The following is a 21,725-nucleotide window of genomic DNA, read 5'->3' on the forward strand; positions in this document are numbered from 1 at the left end:
CTCCCCATGAGAGGATACAATTCTGTGTCCCATGTGCTCTGGCCACCACCTTAAGTCTTGGCCTCTCACCCCTGCAGGGCCCACCTTCTTAGTCAGCCCTGCCCTCCTCACACTACCTTTTACAGCCTTTATCCCCCCACCTCGCCCTTTATCCTTTTCCCTGCTGTATTTCTTTTCATATTTATCACCATCTGAAATGAAATATATTTTACTTATTTAGTCTCCATAGCTAGAACAATCTCCATAGGAATAGGGATTCTGACCATTTCTTGATTGGTATATTTTCTACACTTTACTTTGCATACAGGAAGCTCTTGATCCACAGTTGTTTTTTTTTATAGTTGAACTGTTTCCTTGGATAACAAGGAAAACAATTTAATTTAGCATCAGTCTATATTTATTTCTCTGTTGCTTGAATATAAACCAATGATGACAAGAGAAGAAACTCTGGGCGTTTATTTAACAAAATTAAATTCACATTTCTGAGGCTATCATAGTGCATCCAATGTCCATTTATCTGGAAAGCGGCAGAATAATGATGTTCCTCTTTGTTAAATAATGTGGCACCTTCCAATAAATACTTATGATCAGATATATCCAAGTAATAGGGTACATATGCCAGGTCTTCAGATTTCCAATGCTGCATATTTAAGACAACAAAAGGGGGTGCCCCATGGCAGAAAACTCGTTGGGAAAATTCTCTTAAGCCACTACACCTCTTTCTCCTAAATGAGGAGTGCAGAAAAAACATCCAGTTAATTAAGGGTCCTGATAAGCTGGGTTCCGGTTAACCAAGGTTGACTTTCTTCACACAGTTCAATCCTGGAACAGAATAACTCATCCACAGCCAGTCGTATCAAGTTTCCATGTGGTATTTCTTGGGGGAGGATTTATATTAATTGTGTGCTGCTGATCTTCTTGCACTCGAGTGGGGCATCGCCAGTTGGAACAGTAACTCTCCTGTATGGTAGACATGAGATTTTCAAGATTTTTTGTAAAATTATCATGCTCATTCCCAAACAAATCAATTATTAGTGAAGCTTTATGAACTTCAGATTTGTATTGCTGTTTTTCCATCTTGTCCCAAATCCAGAGTAGCTTCACAGTTGTAAAACTGTACGTGTCCATTAAATAAAGAAAACAGTCTACAAACTCTCTACCTAAATGAAGAGAGAGTTCCCTGGAGAAATTTTCATTTTCATTAAGAATTACATATAATAACATCAAGAATCCATCTATGGTGCAGGTATTTTTCAGTCTTATTTCAACGTACAGTGGTGTACAGGATACTGCTTTGCGGCCAGCTTTGATAGTAAAAACACCTCCCCAAGGAAGAACAGGCCTCCAAAATGAGCGATCTTGGTTATAGTTATTTTTAATTGATGCTTTGATCTCTTCAAACAGTGTCTTCATCCTCCTCGGGGACCGAAAAACACCGGTGCCGCCGCACCCGTTGCCTCCGCCGCTTGCTCATGGAGAACCCGTTGCTGCGCCCCCGCCACTTCATCTACTAGCACCACCGGCTGTCTCGGCGGCTCCAGCGTGAGCGCTGCGCATCGGCATGGCCTCCATCGCACCCGCCGCGGCGGGAGCCACAGCAGCTGCAGCGCCCAGGCTCGATCCGACCGGACCCACGGAGCCAGGACCGCAGGACGCGTAGCTTCTCACTACGGCGATACGTTCAGCCTGACCTCGCGCCCCTACCCCCAGCTCCCAGTGCCCTGCGCCTCTGATTCACAGTTTTGAATGAATGAAATTAGAACTTATTTCCCTCACTCTTCTGAGTATTGAATCTGTACAACTAGCATTCCGTAACATTGGCATAAGGATATCTCTATACTCTGTAGGAACTGTGTTGGGTTCTATGAGCATAAGCTTAACAATAAGGATCATAAATATTTGCAACTATCTGTACAGCTACCATGGGTGCCTTCCCAACTGAGTTCCAGTAGCCCAAAACCTACCATAAAATTAATTAGGCAGCGAGTGCAATGTTCTGGCAAGAACATAGGCAAAAAGAAAGAAGGTTGGGGCTCCACCCTTGGTATACTTCCAGCTTGATATATGACTTCAGACAAGTGTGCTACTCTATACAACAGGATGTCGGAGTAAACGATGTTGAAATTTCCTTTCGCTCTTACCACATCCCCTCTGTCTTCCAGTCCAATATACTCCACAGGAAAAATGCACAATTATACATGGCCTGCAACAATAAAGAAAGGGTTGAAAAAAAACAAAACAAACCAAAGAAATCTCCCAACACATTTCAAATTTTTAAAAAAGCCACCTTAGCTATAAATATCTTGAAGCAAAGCTGTAAATACCTTCCTCTGCTTTCTAAAGAGGTTTTACCCTGTACTTCATGTCCTCAATTCTTGTCCCTTCTACCTATTCCCAAAAGGTTTATATTATAGAATGCTTACCTTTATTGGTTATCTTCATTGAATTTTCTTGGGAAGCATAACTTTTAGAATGAAATTATTTTTAAACTGCAGCTGTATTTCTGATTAAGTATCCAAACCAAACATTTTTATTCTGATAGTGATTATTTTGCCAGTTCATTGGATTCAGTGGAAGTATCTGCTATTAAATGAATTTAGGTCAACGTAAAAAATGAAAAGCCAAAGGAAAAAAAATCACCCATCAAGAAATGAGTCATAATCTTCCTTTCTATTCACCATGTTACTGCCTGGAACATAAGGGGTAGTAGGAAAATAAAGCCTTTGCAGTAGATGCTATTTGAAACAACTTGCATACGCTTTACAGAAGTGCAGCTTTCAATTAAACTACATAGTGAAGTTATACAGCTCCTTCCTCCCACACAATATAATGCAAAGGTATGGCAGAAGTTCAAAATTCATAGATAAAATCAAGTAGATAACACCAGTGAGATCTTAAAATGTGGAATATTTTACTAATGTATGTAAGTTAAATCTTGGACTCCATCTGCCTGAAAAGATGAAATTAAAATGATCATTTTGATGCACTTTAACTAGCAGTATGCATATGTAAATGTTTACAGGTCCTCAGTTAGAGCTGGGAAAATGACAGTAAAAGGGGCAACTAGCCAAAATCGCCCAAAACAATGATTTAGGAAATACTTGGGCCACGTTTTCAAAAAAGTTAAAAATCCAGATAATAGTTTAGATGATTTCGATAAAGTTAGTGGTGAAATAATGTGTTAGTTTCAATTACTGAGTATCATTTATATTAATAATCTTCCACTTAGTTCTAGAGTGCCAGCTCGTATAGAAAGCAATTCTTAAAAAGTGCCTCTGTACCCATCATACTGATTCTTGCAGATTCCTTCTGTGGAAAAAGAACAAGCAAGTGTATCAGAGTTGAGATTCTAATGGTTGGGTAATTACAGAGAAGAGTGGGTGTTCAGTTTGGATAGAAGGAAGAGAAAGGTTCCAAGAAAGATTCCCCAGGCAAAGGTGGAAACCCATTCCCAGCCCTCAGTGGGAAGCTGGTAAATGGAGTTTTGATCATATGAGACAGCATGGTTTCATCCTGGGCACCTCTGTGAGGGTCCAGCTCTTATTTGAGCATTTATAGAGGTCATAGCCTTTGGAATTTATTATCTTAAAGAAGCAGTTATTTCAATAAGATTGTGGCCTTTGAGAAGTCATTACTGAGGCTGTGCTTCAGTTTCCTTCTGCATCAACAGAGGCACCTACCTTACAGGCATTTCCATCAGAGAGGAATGTTTGCATATAAAAGGAGATAATGCACTGGAAGAAAGTTTGTGCATTAAAAAGAGGGAGATGTTAGAGAGGTTATTATATTTTCTTGCTTCAGAGGGTCATCACATTGGTGTGCTGTCAATGCATAGAGTCTTCTTACAATGCATGGGTTTGAGTAATACACTCAATGATTTAATTTACAAAGTTGAAAGGGCAAGGCAGGGGAAAACATCATGAACACTGTAGGATGATGAAATTCACAGTAAGGCAATACCAGTGGCGTGGAGAGAAAGATACATTTGTGAATGAATTTACTTGGGCTGTAGTTTATGTACAAATATGGCAGGGCAGAGTTTTTGGGGTTCAGAAAGCAGGAATGAGCGCTGTTCTGGCCCTTGCTTGTTGTCCTGAATCTCTGCACTCCTCTGCTGGGCTCAGTTACAAGGTGCTGTTTGCTTCCCCCATGCCCATGCAGCACTCTGCTTGCCCTGAGCCTCTTTGCCCAGCACTGGATGGGTGGATTAAAACTGGAATGAGAGGTAAGAAGACTGGGCTTATTATTCAATTTGGATTTAACAGTAATAAAGGTGACATTCTACTTTAAGTCTCAGCTACTTGCTGCTCATTTCCAATCTGGCAGAAATGAATTGAGGATGTGTGTGTGTGATTAATTCCTCTAAACCTCTGACAGAGAGGACGAGCATCTCTGGATAAAATAGGAAAAAATACAGGAAAAAAATAACAGCAGAAAAAAATACTGTGAGAAGGCAGAGAATGAAACTGGTAAAAAGAGTCTGTGAGCCAAACAAAGTGATGTAGAAGACAAAGAAGAAGCAAACCTGCCATTTCTGGAGTTGCAAACAGATATGAACCTATTCTAAAAGACAGAAACTTTGAACATTCCAGAAACACTGCATCTTAGGCCTGATCATCATTATAATTCAAACTCATTATGTAAAATTTACAATTTCATTATTTCCATCCTAAGCCCATGCATGTCTCCTGCTGTATTTCTGTCTGGTTTCTGGGACGACAGTTTGTAACTAGCTCAGAATGGACAGGGTCTTTATGAGGTACCTGGAGTCCAAACGTGACACTCATATTACCTCATCTCACACCTGCCTTATCCCTCCTGTATATTTTACCAAAATTTTCATCAAGAGATGACAGCGATGGTTCCATTCCCTAAGCCTCCAGCAAAATGTAATCAAGTGGCTCCTGGGCTTCTCAGGTCTTACCCTGAGTCTTTCCCAGAACTTTTCAATTTTACTCAGCACAACAAAGCCCTCAACTGGCCAAATCCAACTTTGCTAGAAAACAATCCTGCAATTACCTGTTACCACTCAAGCATGCTCCTTGGGTGGTGGTAATTGTGTGTGTATGTGTGTGTGCGTGTGTGTGTGTGTGTGCAAGTATGCTCATCACAATATTTCTCCATTAAAAATGTATCTCTTGAGAAGGAAGGAAGACACGTCGACTGTTAACAAAAATAAGATTCCTTTCTGTGTCTTCACACCCAAAGCAATTATCTCAGTCATTTTCAACTCTTTTGTCTCTCTTCCATGTTCAGATACCAAATCCGGCCATCAAAAATCCTTAGTAGACATCCGAGTCACACCCGAGTCCGAGTATCCACTATCAATCAGACTGTGGTATTCACTACCAAATACTCTTTAATAATGCCCTGATCAAATACACAGACACTCATTGGCTGGGCATGTGGTACTTTGGGACCAAGCTCTTCCATTTACAGCCTCAGCCGCCGTGCCTTCCCACCACGTTTAAGAATGTTGTTTTCCTGAGCCCGTTATCTGTGCACGCTGCTCTGTCTGCCCCGTTTAACTAATGAACTCCTATCCATTCATACGTATCAAACCAATTATCTTCTCTGAGAAGCCTTCCCTGACTACCAGCCTCTTCTCCTTGCCTTTATGCAACCTCTCAACCCAGACCTTCATAGAATCACCAACTTCCTACTTTGCATTCCCACAGCCTCCTGCCTATCCCTCTATTGTAGCACTCATCATCTGTACCTAGTGTTCTTTATGCATAACAGTCCTGGTCTTTTTCTTAATTTCATTGCACTTTTTAAAACAGATTGAAAAACATGAATTCAATTTGACCTGTTGCATCTGTTTCCTCCAATATATCTTTTCCCTTTTCATGTTAGTTGTTTTTTGTTTGTTCTTTTGATGTTTTTAAAAGGCATACCAGATTTTTAAGTTAATTCACCACTTATTTTCCTATATGATTGTTTTTAAATGTAAAATTTTTCCCATCCAGATATTTGATAAATATTACTTTTAATATTATCTAGATTTTTGGTTTGATTTCCTAAATTTAGCTTTTTAATTTGTATGGCATTTATCTAGCACATGATGTGACACAGGATCTAATAATATATTTGCCTAAAAGCTAACCAATAGTCCTAAAATCACTTATTGAATAAATGTTTTTTCTTTATACTGCTTTTTATGGCTTTGTATTATATGTTAAGTTCTTATATCTGGCAGCAAATCATATAGGAAAGTAATTGGTAAGTGAAACATCTTTTCTTGGACAATCTAATCAGTTTCTTTTGAAAAAGAAAAGGAATAGCTCAAACTGAGAAAGTAAAAATCCACCTGGCTGTTCATCAGGCTGGTATAGCTAGCTGCAAGATGAACAGGAAATCCTTATTTCTTCCAAGGGCACGCAACAGCTGAAGTGTCCCAATATCCATCTTTTTTGGGTGACTACTGCTTTCTTACTCCTTGGAAGATCTTATTCTCTAAAATCACAGAGTATCAGAAAATTTGATTTTTAAAATTATATCAGTAAGATGGAAACATCCTATTCTTAGTTGGAGGTTCTAACTCACTTTGACATGGAGAAACAGCCCTGATTTACATCTCAGGAGCACAGCTTCAGACAAGGCTTTTCTGAATATGGCATTCCACATTTATTCATGGAAACAAACCCCGGGTTCATTTTGCGGTCCAAGTCTCATGTTGATTCCTTTACTCCCAGCCCTGCTATCAAAACGTGGCCTTACTATTGCTCTATTGAGCAGTCTCCATTTTTACAATAAGTCATTAAGCCTGATTGTGGAACTATAATTTTTGTCCTTGATGGTCTTGGACTGATTGGATTGGACACAGTCTTCTATTCTTGTGTCAGTGAAAAACTCTTAATTATTATAATTTAACAATATAGTTATTTTTCATTGTTAACTAAAGGTTTTCCAATTTTTTGGTCTTTCGGCCCTCCTGTACACTCTTAAAAATCATTTGAGGGCACCAAAGAGATTTGTGTCTTATCTTTTGGTATTTACCATAATAGAATAAAAGCTGAGATGCATAAAAAATATATTTCTTTTAAAGTTAATTTTAAAACACTGGTAAATTCAGTACATGTTAACATAAATAATATTTTTATGAGATGTAACTATAGTTTCCAAAACAAAAGAAATCTAGGAGGAGAAAGAGTATTATTTATATTGTTGCAAATTTCTCTAATGTCTGACATAACAAAACATATCTGGTTCTGCATTCACTGTTGTGATATCACATATCACATAGCCACTGGAAAACTTCACTGTGTACTTGTGAGAAAATGGAAATCATAAAAGAAATGAAAAGAAAAGTCTTACTATTATTATGAAAGCAATTTAGATGCTGTGAATGTCTTGACAGGGCTTCTGGGACCCCAGATGCTCCTCCCAACGACAGCCTGAGAACTGGTCTTAGCTATTCCAGCTTCTTTAGATTCTCAGATGAATTCTAGAATATTTTTTGTATTATAATTGGGAAGTAGTACTTATGTATTTAAAATCTTTTCTTCTCACTTAAGGGTAGATATCCTGTCTCTCTAGTTAATAAAACATTTTATAAATAATTTCTCAATAGTCTTGCATTTTTCTTTTCGTATCTCCCACATTTGTTATTTTTTATCACTTAGTTATTTCATGCTTTGTTTTTATTGTGAATGGAAGTAATTTTTCACATTGTACTTTAATTGGTTATTGTTGGCCTATTTTATTTTGTATGTGGTTCCTTGGCTAATCTTCATTCTTATGTTAATAAATTTGATATGATGTTTTTTAAAGAAACAACTTAAAATTTTGTGCCTGTTTACATAATGTTGGTATTGATACAGACATTCTCAAGATTCTGAGAAAAATACAATGTTCAATGTCTAGATTTCGAAGATATTTTACGTGTAAGGATCTAGAACATGCTAAATGCCTTTTGGCCTCAATTCAAATGATTGTTGTTTTTCTTAAGACAGATGCATTGATTAGGACTAGATAACCTCTGGTCTTTTCTAAAAGTCCTTAGATAACATCATGAACACCAGACCCATTTAGATTATTAACAGAATCAAAGAACATTTTGGTTATGGTTCTCACCTTCTGAAGCAGAGAGCTAACTATAGCCATAATGTCCTTTGAGGCTGTTTAGGGGAATCCGGCCAGCGTGGACCTACCAGTGAGCCCTGTTAGGAGACTGGACAGGACTCCTAGGCAGGAAACCCACTACAGGGCTGGTGGTGAACAGGCATCCTCCTGAGGCCAGGGGTTCCTGCCTTGACTTCAGCCTGAGCCCCAACTTCCTTAAGCCGCCAAAGGGAACTGGATTCTGGGGCGTCTCATAGTCACCCCCCTCTCGGGGCTGAAACCGCTGCTGATTTTCGGGCTCGGGGCCTGCGGGCCACGAAGTGATGTCCTCGAGGTCTGGGGGAGTTCTTGGGGAGGGGACACCGAGCAGTACAAGGAGGTGACTTTCTTCCAGGACACTGGGCCCGCCCGCAACGGCTGCAGGGATCCGGGGGCGCGCCAGAGTGGGCGCCAGGCCAGGGAGGGCGCCCGAGTCCCGGGACCCCGCCCAGGGCCCCGCGGGGACCGGGCGCGGCTAGCGCGGCCTCCCCTCGGCTCACGGGCTGAGGGAGGGACGCTCCCCCTCTGCCTGGAGGGGGCGGACGGCAGGCGCGGTCCTCGGGACTCCCTGGGCCGGGTCGCCGCCGCCGGCTCCTCCCGCCCGCCGTCGGCCCGCCCCTGGGGGGCGGTCCCGTCCCACCCCGCTGGCCGCCCGGAGGGCAGTGAGCGGGCGCCCGCTTCCGGCCCAGGTAGGCTGCGGGCGGGCCGCGCCCGGGCTCCGAGAGCGGGAGGCCTCCGCGCGCAGCCGCCCCGATACCGGCCGGGGACGGTGAACCGTGCGGGGACGGCGCCCCGGGCCCCGGCGGGCTCCCGGAGGACCTGTGGCCTGTGGCCTGCGCCGCTGCAGGTCCACCCAGGGGAGCCCGCTTCGGGGTGATTTCTGTAGGAGCAGGTCGGTGGAGCTGGGGTCCCCGCAACTCCAGACGTATGCAAAGTTTTCTTTTTAAGGGAAAAGTTGAGACAAGAACGTTGTGGTCCCTGTGGAGACCGAGAAATCCTTCCAGAAACCATGTCATTTCAATTTGCTCACCGCCGGCGCTGTTCTGTTGGCCAGTAGTTTCTGCATGCACTTCGCTGTAATTTTCGTACAAGAAAATGTTTAATTTTTATGTTTTATAAGTTACTTATACAATTTTTCTATTTTGTAAGTAATTTGTTATTATTATGAATGTAATTGGACGTAAGATTTGAGATAGCCGCTATAATGGACAGTAACATTAAAAAATACATGTATTTTTGAAAACCAAAGAGTTCTTGTGTCCTCTGCGGCAGGTGCGTGGTCTGGGGGGGCCGGGGAGGCCGGCGCGACCCCGTATCCTTGAGGCAGTGTTCCCTTTTTCAGTTACCCAGTGGCTGCTCTCAACCTCAGTTTACGTTTAGAAATTGAGTTCTACTGAGTAGAGCTTCCATAAGTTTAGGAAAATAGAAATTACTTTGTGGGAAATCCTTGAATAAATAATTTATTCAGAAAAAAAAAACCCCAAAGGGTTTTTTTGTTTATGCGGTTTTCTTGGTGATTGTAGGTGCTCTTAAAGCCTCTGAAGTTCATTTGTAATTTACATTGACTCAGTAACTAACTTGAGAGGTGCTTTATGCCAGTACAGGAAATGAGGTGCTTTGTATTCCTTATTAACTGTGAAAAAATGCTAAAACTGAGGAATACATTATAGTCCTGTCATCCTACCTCAGTGTTTCTAAGTTCAACTTCTAATTTCTTTCTCCAGGTTCTGGATGCCTCACCCTGAAGCACTGTGACTTTTTTTGTTGTGTGGTACAGGCCCAGGGTCGCAGCTGCAGCCTGGACACTTATTCTAAGTCCTGATGTCTGAGCATTATTATGCATTATTTTCAAGCCTTGGTAAAGGTATGTGATAAAGTTATCAAGTTTTCTGAATTTACTGCAGCCTAGGGGCCAAGGCTTGACAGGTAAATGAGGGTACATGTTATTTATGACATACTGATGTTCTTATTACATTATAAAAGATAATTGTTTTCCAATGGGAAAAATTAAAGATGTATAAGATTTCAAAGATAACTTGTTCTGTATGAATATATTGATGTGATATCTAGCATGTGAAAAATCACTCTCATTTGTCTTAGTCCTTTTTTTATTATTGGGAACCAAAAAGTGCAAAGTAAAAGATTCAGTTTGCTGATTTTTACACCAGCTTAGTGTATCATTTGCAGAGATTTTGGTCACATCACATAAGGGGATAACATTACCCTGTGCTTCCTTTACAACTATAACTTTATAGCCTGATTTTTTGTGCAAATATTCTTTGAAAAATAACTTTTCTTTGAAATCCAAAATATTTGAATACCCATTAGTTGCTACTAATAGTTTGAGAAATAAATATTTAAAAGTCAAAGTATATCTTAGATTCTATAAATGTTAATTATATAAAGTTTGATGGAAAATGTTTTATCATTTTAATAATTTCTCCAATGTTAGTGCTCTAAACTATTTCCAACTTTTTGTTTGTTTGTTTGTTTAATCTTTACAAACAAGGATACCTGCATTAGTTTTTTTGCCTGGATTACATATACTTTGTAATTACATGTAACTTGAAAGATTGTATCTAACAAGCTCCCTTTTCTTGCTAATAGAAAACAAACTCAGCTGTCCGTTAGAGGGCAAATAGAAGAATGGGGCAAATAGGCTTTCAAACTTAATTCACAGAGACCCTTTACCACTCTGGGGAGTCAGCAACTTCAAATTGGGAAGCAGTGCTCTTTTGAACTGAAATCATCTATCATTAAACATCAAATTTCTACCATGGACTTTGACATGGTTTGTTTCTTGACTGTACCATTTACCAGCATTATGACCTGAAGAACTCTCTTTGATCCTCAGTCTTTTTTTCTGAAAGTGAGGGCTACACGTAATGCCTTTCTGAGGGCTTCTATGAGCATTTAAGGTTACTGATATAATGCATGTGAAACTCTGGTACCTGTTCTATGATAAACAGTCAGAAAATGTTATTCATTTTTTTTGTTGCCTAAAACCTCTCCATATGGATAGGTCTATGTTTATTGGCTATTTCTTAACAAAGAACAACAAGAAAAAAATCATGTAGATGTCATAGGCTGATACTGATGAAGGCTGAATTTGGCCTTCAGATGTTTATTTGTGTCAGCTTAGTGCTTTACAATTGTTTACAAATGTTTTGAACTTAGTAACTTTTGAATAAATTCCCAGAATCCTAGCTTCCCCTGAAAAACAAGAGGACTGGCAAGGCAGGGCTCGAAGCTGCTGGCAGCTGAAGCCAGGATGTGGTTGCCCACTTCGGAGGCGGCATACATGCTCCTCTTTGCCACAGTACCTCCACTCGCTGCTTTTACCTTATCCAGACCTGCTGCGCTCATGTATTTCACCTCCTGTGCCCCTGCAGACCTTTCAGTTTGTGATTTCTGACTCAGACGATGTACCTTACTAATTTGAACAGGAGTTATGTGACCAAAACTATAACCTGACTTCCATCCTTCAAAAAAGGAGGAAAGTAATCCTGTATGACAGTTAATGAAGCATTTCTTCCTAAAACTCATTGGACACAATATCAACTCTGAGAATTAGTTCTGACATGCATTATTATTCCAGTTTACAGCTGTGGACATTGAAGCTTGTAGGTTTGTACTAAAGCTTAAAATTTCTGATAAAGATTTTTGAATTCTCATTAATACCACTTTTTAAGTATGGAGAAATTTTCTAGGAAATGATAGCTTTTCTTTTGGTTCTAGTATTTATTTTAAGCAAGTACTTTTATCTCCATAATTACAAAGTAAGAAAATTAGTGGTAGAAAATAGAATACATGTGTAGAAAGACAAAGTAGACCTTTTTTCTCCTCTCTACAAAACATTTTTGAGCAAATCAAAAGGAACAAAACATTGATTATGGCTCATTTAAAACACCGTGCATGTAACTAGACAAAGTCTGTTTTAAACCATATTTATTGCCTGTGTTAGGGGTAAGCTGAAAAGGATATGTGTCTAGCTCATCTGGTCTGTAGTTACATTGCATCAGAGATTTCTTTGAGTCTGTGTTTTAGAGTTCTGTGGGAAAAGAGATAACCAGCACTTGTTTGGTAATTCATCCTGGTGTCTCCAGAAGGTGGTTTTATATAGCAAACTCACTTTTTCACAAGCTTCTTTAAACCAGGAAGGCTTAATTTTATTACTTCATAATCAAACCAGGAAAGTAATTGATATAATACATTAAAATCGGAAATAGTTCATTTGTGGGTATAGTAACTCTATGTGATCCTGAAGGTATGTGAGTATGTATGAAGGAAGTTCAAACCAGCCATGCAGAGTGGGAGAAGCCCCCGGGCAAAGATAACAGGAGGTCCTGCAGCAGAAAAGGGTTTTCAGTGTCCCAAGACCTATCAGAAGGCAGTTGAGGCTGAAGTCACTGTGAGTGGTAAAAAAGAATGGAGGATGAGTTTAGGGAGGTCAGAAAGGGCCAGCTTTGATTCAGGGTCTGCAGGACATAGTAAGAATGTGGATTTTGAAGAATATTTAACAGGAAAATAATTTCATCTGATTTCTGTGTTGAGATCATTCTGGCTGCTCTGTGCAGAGATAAGTTCTATAGTGAACCAGTTCAACATTTCAGGATGTCTCCCACATCACAGGCAGGCACGCCTTTTGAATTTAACATAAACCTTATGTGATGCGGTTTGAACAGCTTGACAGAAGTGGGTGCCTAAAGGGAAGGATCTTCCAATAATGTTCTACAGTAAACAAATGATGAATGTTTTTGAAAGTGAGAATCACAATATTAAAATATTTCTTGATTTCGAGTAAAGCCATCTGTTACTTTCTCTGTGTGTTTTATATGAAAGGCAAATTGCATTTTCATTGAGAAATGGTATTCTCTATGTATTTTCAAAAGTTTACAATCTGATTGACATTTGTGTTATATTAGAAAGGAAGATGTGCTTGTGTTCATTTATGAGGCAGTAATCCCTAAATTGGATTTCTAGCCCCTTTTCACTGATAAATTTGGTTATTATATCTAAAAGATTAAAAGATACTTGGAGAGAATGATTTTCTGCTGTAAATTTATGTACTCTCCTTAGATATTATGTGAATTAAGAATTGTTAGGAGATAAGAGTATGAAGGCGCATTAATGCAAACATTGTGAGAAAAGTAATTTTCATTTTTCTGTTATTTTCTTTCGCTAATATTACTTCTGAGAAATTGTCCATTTAATATCAGTTTTAAAGTTTATTGATAAAAAGTTATGTTATCTTTTTCATCTCTACTGTAATTTGTCAGTCTCTTCATCCTTAATATTGCTCATCTCTACCTTCTCTCTTGTTTTTTATTTCTTGATTAGTCTTGACAGATGTTTGTCTATTATAAAAAATTCTCTTTGCAGAGCTGTTGTATTAGTTTCCTATCATCTTTTTTCTCTATAATGTCTTCCTTTAATTTCTACTCTTACCTTCCTTTTTTCTCTACTCTTTGGTTTTATTCTATAATTGTCTCATTTTTAGTATTTCTTCCTTTCTAATACAAAATTTGAGGCTAATGTTTTCCTAAATGTGCTGCTTTAGCTGTATCCCATAAACTTTCATGAGTAGTATTCCCATTATTATTTAGGTCAAAGTCTATTTTAAAATTGTGAGTATATTTCCTCTTTGGCTCCTGAATTGCTTAGTAGTGCCTTTTAAAGTATCTAATTGCATGGATTTTTAAAAAAAATCTTGTAATTGATTTCTTACTTAATTATATTGCAGTCATATGTGCTTATGAAAAATATTTATCCATTTGTAGATATAGGCTATCGTGTATCCCAGGATATCCATTAAATTCTCCTTGTTAATCATGTTGTTTTAATTTTACTTATCGTTAAGAACTTTTTTGTCCACTTGATCCAAAAATCACTGAGAAAGTGTTTTAAAATCTCCTTCTAACATTGTGATTTTCTCTATTTTTCTTTATATTTCTTTCAGTTCTTATTTTATGTATTTTGGGGCTCTGTATTGAGCTTTTATATTTTCTTGCAAAATCAAATCTTTTGATTATTATGTAATGAACCTTTTTACCTCTAATAAATATTTTTGCCTTAAAGTATATTTTATCTGATGTTAATCTAGTGATACTCACTTTCTTTTGTTGAGTATTTATATATACCACTATTTTACTTCCATTCTATTACCGACTGTGTGATTCTCTTGCAAACAGCCTATAGCTATTAGTTTCTGTCTTTTCTCTAGTAAGTTTGGTCCATTTACAATAATTGTGATTACTGGTAAACTTATAATTATTTCTACTGTTTTCTCATACTTTCTATTTCTCCTGCTTTTCCTGTGCTTCCTTTATTCTCCTTTTCTGAGGTTTTTGATTGAATGAGTTTGTTATCATCAGTTTTTCTCCTCTAATTTTTTGGAAGCTATACAGGTATTTTGAGGTTCTAGGGTATAATATATATTTTCTTTGTCAATCTACCTAAAGACTGATCAATTTTGTTTCTCTCTCTGAAGAATCAACTCTTGGTTTTGTTGATTATTCCTTATTGTTTTTCTGTTCTGTATTTATCTCTGCTCTAATCTTTATTATTTCTTTCCTTTTGTTATCTTTGGGTTTAATTTGTTCCTTTTATTCTAATTCTAGTTCTAGGATATAAAGTTAGGTCATGGGTTTGAGATTTTTCCTTCTAAAAATATCTTTTTATTTATTTATTGGAATAAAGTTGATATGCAATATTATATTCGTTTCAAATGTACAACATAGTGAATCAATAATTATCTACATTACTAACTGCTCATCACAAGTGTAGTTACTCCCATTACCATACCAAGATTTTACAACATTATTGGTTATATTCTCTATATTTCCATTCCTATGACTAATTTATTTTATTTTATTTTTTGATCTATTTGTATCAGAGGGTTTTACTTATTTATTTTTCCCAGTATATTTTTATTGAATTATAGTTGGTATACAACATAATATTGGTTTAGAGTATACAGCATAGGGAGTAAACAATTATATACATTACTAAGTGCTCAACACAATGAATTAGTTAGCATCTGTTAACATAAAGCTTTTACAACTATAAATTTGCCTCTTGGCACTGCTTTTGTTACATCCCATAAATTTTACTATGCTGTATTTTTGTTTGTTGCCAGATATGTTCTAATTTTCCATGTGATTTTTTTGTATGATGAATCAGTTGTTTAGTTGTATGCTGTTTAATATCCACATATTTGTGGATTTTCTACTGATGTAAGTCCTAAAGGAAGTGAGGGAGTAAGCTGCGTAGATACCTGGAGAAAAAGCAATCCAGGCAGAAGGAAGAGCCAGCTTGGGAGATAATCCCTGCTGTGTTTTAGAATGAGTAGAAAGGTAGTTTGGTTATTTTAGTAAAAAAGAATTAAGTGCAGGTTTACAAAAACAATCAGAATAATTTGTTGAGATAAATATTAATATCCTGAAGTAAGATTCATTGTATTATGGTCTTTTTTCTATCACGAAAGAACCCCAGCAATTCAATATATAATAAATCAATTCAAAGAGATGATTCTTCATTTTTAAAATGTAGCTTTATAAGTACCTTTACAGAATTATGGTAAATATATATATCAAAATACAGTAATATGCATGAAAAACAGTTTTTTAGCTTACCTAATCATATAATTAAAAACTTAATTGTGTGTTTTAGTTTTATGAGGGACAGAATTACTTTTTATTTCATGAGTGCTAAAGGACTAGAAAAATGTGAACATTCATTGCTATGTAAAATGCAATTTACTACAATCATGAAATAATCAGTTGTTTACTAACTGTGACATTTTACTTTATTCTTAAAGAATAAAAAGCTATGTAGTGGAAAGAATAGTATAGGAGTCAGAAGACTTGCTTCTATTCTAATTCTTGAAGTTCTTTAATGTTTAATTTTGAGGAAGTCATTTTACATTTCATTTTATTTACTCATTGGGAGTTTTGTTTGTTTTAAATGAGATTCGACTAGGTGTATTCTGTTCCCAAAATGCCTGTGCTTTTGTCATTCTGTGATTATTGTTTTATAATGTGTTACAGTAATGCACTGCCTTAATTATATGTCATACTGCAAACTTTTAAAGAGGAAATTGTATTTTGGACAAACTCCTGTTCATGTTTAATGTTCAGCTCCAATACTGCCTATTTTATATATCTTTTCATGATCACTTAAGATTAGTTGTTTCTTCATCTGGGCTTCTATGGTACTTTATACCTATTTCCATTTCTCTTTCATAATATATTGCAGCTACATATTTATTTATCTATCCTTGAGTTGCCTATTTTGGAATTCTCACAACTTTAAAATACTTTTCATGTATTTGGTGTCTAGTCGTTTTTTAGCTGGATTCTCATGCCTGTATGTTGAAAGGCCAGTAGTTAATACACCAGAAATTAAAATTGTGTTCAATAACATTGCCATTTGAAAGGTAACATTCTATATAATGAATGTTTCTCCTAGTTGAAAACTCCTATTTCAGGCATTTAACAAGATTTAATTTGGTCTTTTGGTCTAACTTTTACATTACATGGATGGCATAAATGCTTATTTGCATGACTCAAGTAGACAGATGTAAGAAGTAGTTATCTTGTCATTGATTATGAAATCACTAAAGTGGATGATTATTACTGATTACCTCCTACTTATCCCTTTGCATTTTGGATCAAAGGCACATATTTCATAAAGATTAAGTCTTCCAAGGACTATTCATAAGTGTGTTTTTACATAGGGATGTAATTTTTAGCAGGCATTCATAGCCATTTACTGCATGGTGTGCCTGTAAGTATGATGAATCAGAGTATGATCCTTATTTTGTTTAGATTTTCAAATTCCTTTCATCTAATCACCTAATCTAATCTTTATTTCTCCCCTCATTTAAAAACAGTTTTTAAAGAACCATACTGATGCATCTATTCAACAGCTACATATTTAATATCTACTACTTGCCAGACATAGAGTTAGGCATTATTAGATTTGAAATTGAACAGATAGATATAGATAAGGTCTCTGTTGTCAGAATTAAAAGGTAAAGAAACATTTGCCCATTTAGCCAGCATTTACTAATTGCATACTGTGTGCTAGACATTGTTCTGGAAATTGTGGACACAGTAGTAAAAATAACAAAGTCTATATACTCTCTTGTAGCTTACATTCTAATGGAGAAATAACTATGTGGGGAAGGTTGGTCAGGAATGGCCTTCCCAAGAAAGTGATGTTTGTGCTAAGATCTGAAGGCTGCCATAGGACAACAGGAGAAGACTAGTTGAGGCCAAACAGTGGTTACCAAAGATAGATAATGAGAACGGATTCATGTTTGATGCACATTGTTTTATAGTTTTTGAAATGAGAAGATTAAGGAATTTTTTTAAATAATAACATAATTTTTAAATTAAGGATTAAGAGCATTTTGCAAAGAAAATCTCCCATAAGGAAGCACTCTGTTAATTTTACTTCAAAAATAAAAGCATCTGTAATTTTCTTTTTATATCTACTACTATTGCTATTTTTTTAAATGCGAAAAAGTACTTTTATCTGTTTTGAATTAATTATTAGTTTCCTAGTCTTTAAAAGCTGGGAATAATTCTACCTTCTCCTTGTTCTTGAATTAAATGAAACACAGTGGAGTGGGTGAGAAGAGAAGGGACCCAAAATGACTGCAATTGAAATCAATCCAGTGGAATTTGTTCAACAACCGTTCTGTGGAAAGGTCGCCATGTGCCAGGTACTGAGCTGGGTGGCATCTGTCCCTGGTCTTAAGGTAGGGAGGAAAATGGATGAGGAAGCAAACCACAATATATTGTAGAAAGTACTGTATTACAAATATGTATAAAGCACTGGGGTTCCAGCTAGTAAAGCACTGAATGAGGGAATGAGGGGCTAAAGGTAGAGTCAAGGAAATTTACAGAGGGAGTAATAATGGTGCTGTGCTTTCAAGGAATAATGGCCAGATGGACAAGGGGTTGGTATGTCAGGCAGAAGAATGAGAGGATATACAATGACATAGAGAGTGAAGGGCGTATGCACTGAGACAATAGCAAATATCAGGCTGGTATAGCCTGGTCCTAGATTTCATGGAGAAGTGATTGGGTATCTAATCAGAAAAGTAGATGGAGCCCCTATCACATGCTGAAGGCTATTTTATGACCTGCTGAGAAGTTTAAATTTGTAGCTATCGGCAGTGGGAAATCATCACAGTTGGGTGTGTTTTTTTTAAACCATTTTAAAGTGTGTAATTCGATTTTATTTAGTACATTGTGCAGCCATTCCACCTATTTCCAAAAGAAAACTTTGGACTCATTAAGCAGTCACTCCTTATTCCTCCCTCCTTGTTTTCTGTCTCTATAGCTTGGCCTATTCTGGTTATTTCTATGAATAGAACCATACAGTACATTGCCTTTTCTGTCTGGCTTCTTTCACTTAATGTGTGTTCATGGTTCATCCATATTATAGCATATGCCAGCACATCTTTTCTTTTGATGGCCAAATAATGTTCCATTATACAGGCACACCATATTTTGTTTATCCAGTTATCAGTTGATGGACATGTGGGTTGTATCCACCTTTTGCTAATATGAATAGTGCTGCTACGAACATTCATGAAGATTTAGTTTGAGTATGTTTTCACTCTTCTGGATATATTCCTAGGAGTGGAACTGCTGGGACATTTGGTAATTCTATGTTTAACTTATTGAGGAATACATCAGACAGATCTTTAATCGAAGAAAAGGCATGATAAGATTTTAGTTTAGAAAGATAAATGTACTGAATGGATATTTAAGAAAGAAGATCGTACAGAGCTCCTCAAAGATCCACCAAATAGCTATTCATTTGCTCCTTCCTACATTCCCTTCTTTCCTGCCTGCTCTCTCCTTTTTTTCTTTTCAAACCTACAAATTGGAATACAATCTGGTGGTCCAAATATATGTCCACCCACATACCTTGTGACTCTAAACATCTTCTGAGGCGTCTGTGCTAAAATTCTGCTAGTTCAGCCCATATGCAGCGGTTCAGATTGTTTTCTTGCTTTGAAATTCCTGCTCTAGAGAAGTATCTTTAGATACTTTAATAAATATTAATGCTTCAATAAATAGGTCTCTTGGTTTCAAATGAGAGGTCCTAGAGGAGCACAACTGTTCCATCAGGAAACCTGAGGTGCACTGGAGTGGTTGGTCTCGAACATTCCTGCCAAGATGACTGGGCTCCACGTGAACACCCACCCGTTCCCTCCACCCCACTCCTCCAAACACAGGATCATTCGCGGCCAAACAACCGCTTCCTCGGGTGGCCTCCCGGGTTTCTCATTTTGAAAGCAAACAATTCACAGAATTTCAAGGACATTCAAGCCCAACACAGACATGAATAAAGCATTGCTTGGTTTCTCAAATGTTGAATATTTGCCTCTATCAGCACATCAGGACATAGGCAATAGCAGAGGGATTCACTCATTCTCTTTCTCAAAGTTGTCATGGTGACAGATGCGCTTGGAAGTTGTAGTGATGGTCACTCAGTTATCAGTCAAGGGATCGGGATGAAATGTGTTGCTCCTGTTGTTATTTTCTGAGGCAGCCCTTTGACCAGCAAAGCTTCCTTGGCATCAATAGTTATCTGCCAGAAGGGCCTTTCAGGATGGGGTGTGATGTCCCGGTCGATGCCCAGGAAGTAGCACTTCCTCCAGAGGCCCGAGTAGGTGGCGAAGAGCGGCCGGCCGCCCTCGGCGTCCAGCCCGCCGAGCCCCAGCAGCGAGCGCCAGGCCTCGGCGTCGGCGCGCCCGGAGCCGCCCGGCAGCCGCCGGCGCCCCAGGGGGGGCGCGTCCCGCAGCGGCAGGTGCGACAGCGGCAGCAGGCGGTTCTTCTGGTCCGGCGGGTCGGCGCCGGCGCGGCTGCGCTCGCAGCTCTCCTTGTGGCGCCGGGGGTCGGTCTCGCACCAGTGGTCGGTGAAGATGGCCGCGACCAGCAGCCCCAGGGAGCAGAGGCCGAGGCCGAGGCTGAGCGCGGTGACGAGCGCCCGCGGCCCCATGGCTTCCCGCCCCTCCGCAGCCGCCGCTGGGCTCGCGCGCCGCCGCCAGACACTGAAGATTAAGGAATTTATCATGGATTTTATTTTTTAATTATTAAGTGAGGGCATCAGTTGGGAAGTTTTGTGGGAGAGGGCGGGCAAGCAATGAGAGAACAATTTGGAGAGAGAGGTCACTGTGAGGCAGTCACTGCAGAGAGAAGCAGGTATGCAAACCAGGGACATGCAGTGGGACTGCTGGGCAGTGTTGAGGGTCTACTTGTTAATCGTGAGTTTGAAGGGAAACTAGTCAACCTGGTTGTGTGGTTTTTCCAGCTACGTCACAGGTGTAGAGAAGATGTAAGGTTTAACCAGAGTTGGGGTTTTTTTACTCCAGGAGACTGGCCCTGGAGAGAGAGCAGAACAAGAGTGTTGATGAATTATGAAACATAATTCAAAAAGTAGAATTTAGAGTGGGGAAGCAGAAAATGAAGAAGAATGGAGGCTGAGGAAAGTTGATGGATATAAAGAAAGTGAGGAATCCATCCATGGATTGGAGGCATGGATACTGCAGTGGCACTCTGTTCTCATTTTCTGGTGTGACTATATGCCCAGCACGGGGCACAGTGCTTGAAATAATTAGGAGAATATGGCCAATGAGGTCAGATGACTTTAAAAAGGAAATTTTGCACAGAACCTGAAACAACTTCCCAGATTTCTTGATTTCCGAGTAGTGCTTTTAACCTTTTACATCCTTGCTATATTGCATTTAGCCATTTGTATGAAATTACTAAAAAAAGGAACGGCTCCCAGAACTTCTGGTGGCCATCACATCATTTTCTGGTATGATATAAGCAGTATGGAGATGGGCGTTCAACCCAAATGGGCTTGAGAGTGGTCCCATTTGGAGGAAGTCCTGTCTAAGCTGGAGTTTTGAAAGATAAGAAGGAGTTAGAAGATTGCTAAGAAACCACAGGCAGAAATGGGAGGGAATAGTGTATACAGAGATCCTCAGGCAAGAAAGAAATGACCTGAAGGATCCCAGGTGGCTGGTTCAGAGTGTCTGAGAGAAGAAATGTTGAGATACAAGACTAGGAAATAATAAGGGCCATATTTTAAAGGACCTAGTAGGTTATGTTAAAAGAAATTCCATCCCCAAAGCAATGCATGGGCTCAGTGTTGGGTTTTGCCTAGAGCAGGACTGTAAGACGCAATCACTTTAACGTGTATGGGATTTGCTTTGATGAAGAAGTTGAATTTTAGCATTTCTAAGATGCATTCTAAAATTCTTTGATTCATTATATTAATACCTAAATATAAAGCATTACATCAAAATGAGTTAAATATCATCCTCATATTTTAATCTGAAAAGAATTTTAATAGCAATTAATATGGGACTATAATAAACATAAAAGTAAAGCCCTACTTAGAAAGTCTTATTAAACTTATATTCATCTGTTTGCCAAAAGAATGAAAATTAAAATTTCCTGTGACTCTGAGTACATTTGGTTACTGCTGTGTATCTTCTTCCATCATATCAGTGAAAATATTAGGTGATTTCCCATGAGTTTGTATACCATTTAATATCCCTGATCAAATGTAGATGAAACTACTTTTTGTCT

General features: G+C 38.4%; 3 pseudogenes; 1 reads left to right on the forward strand and 2 right to left on the reverse strand.

The window, feature by feature from the left end:
• Window positions 1-397: 397 nt before the first annotated feature.
• Window positions 398-1,709, reverse strand: LOC140847836 (uncharacterized protein C14orf28-like; annotated as a pseudogene).
• An 83-nt stretch (window positions 1,710-1,792) lies between these two features.
• On the reverse strand, window positions 1,793-21,245 carry LOC140847839 (transmembrane protein 178A pseudogene; annotated as a pseudogene).
• The window catches only part of LOC140847838 (myosin-IIIa-like), a 50,262-nt pseudogene continuing 37,275 nt past the window's right edge, over window positions 8,739-21,725 (forward strand).

This window comes from Manis javanica, chromosome 2, assembly GCF_040802235.1.
Source record: "Manis javanica isolate MJ-LG chromosome 2, MJ_LKY, whole genome shotgun sequence".
In the NCBI taxonomy this organism is placed as follows: domain Eukaryota; kingdom Metazoa; phylum Chordata; class Mammalia; order Pholidota; family Manidae; genus Manis; species Manis javanica.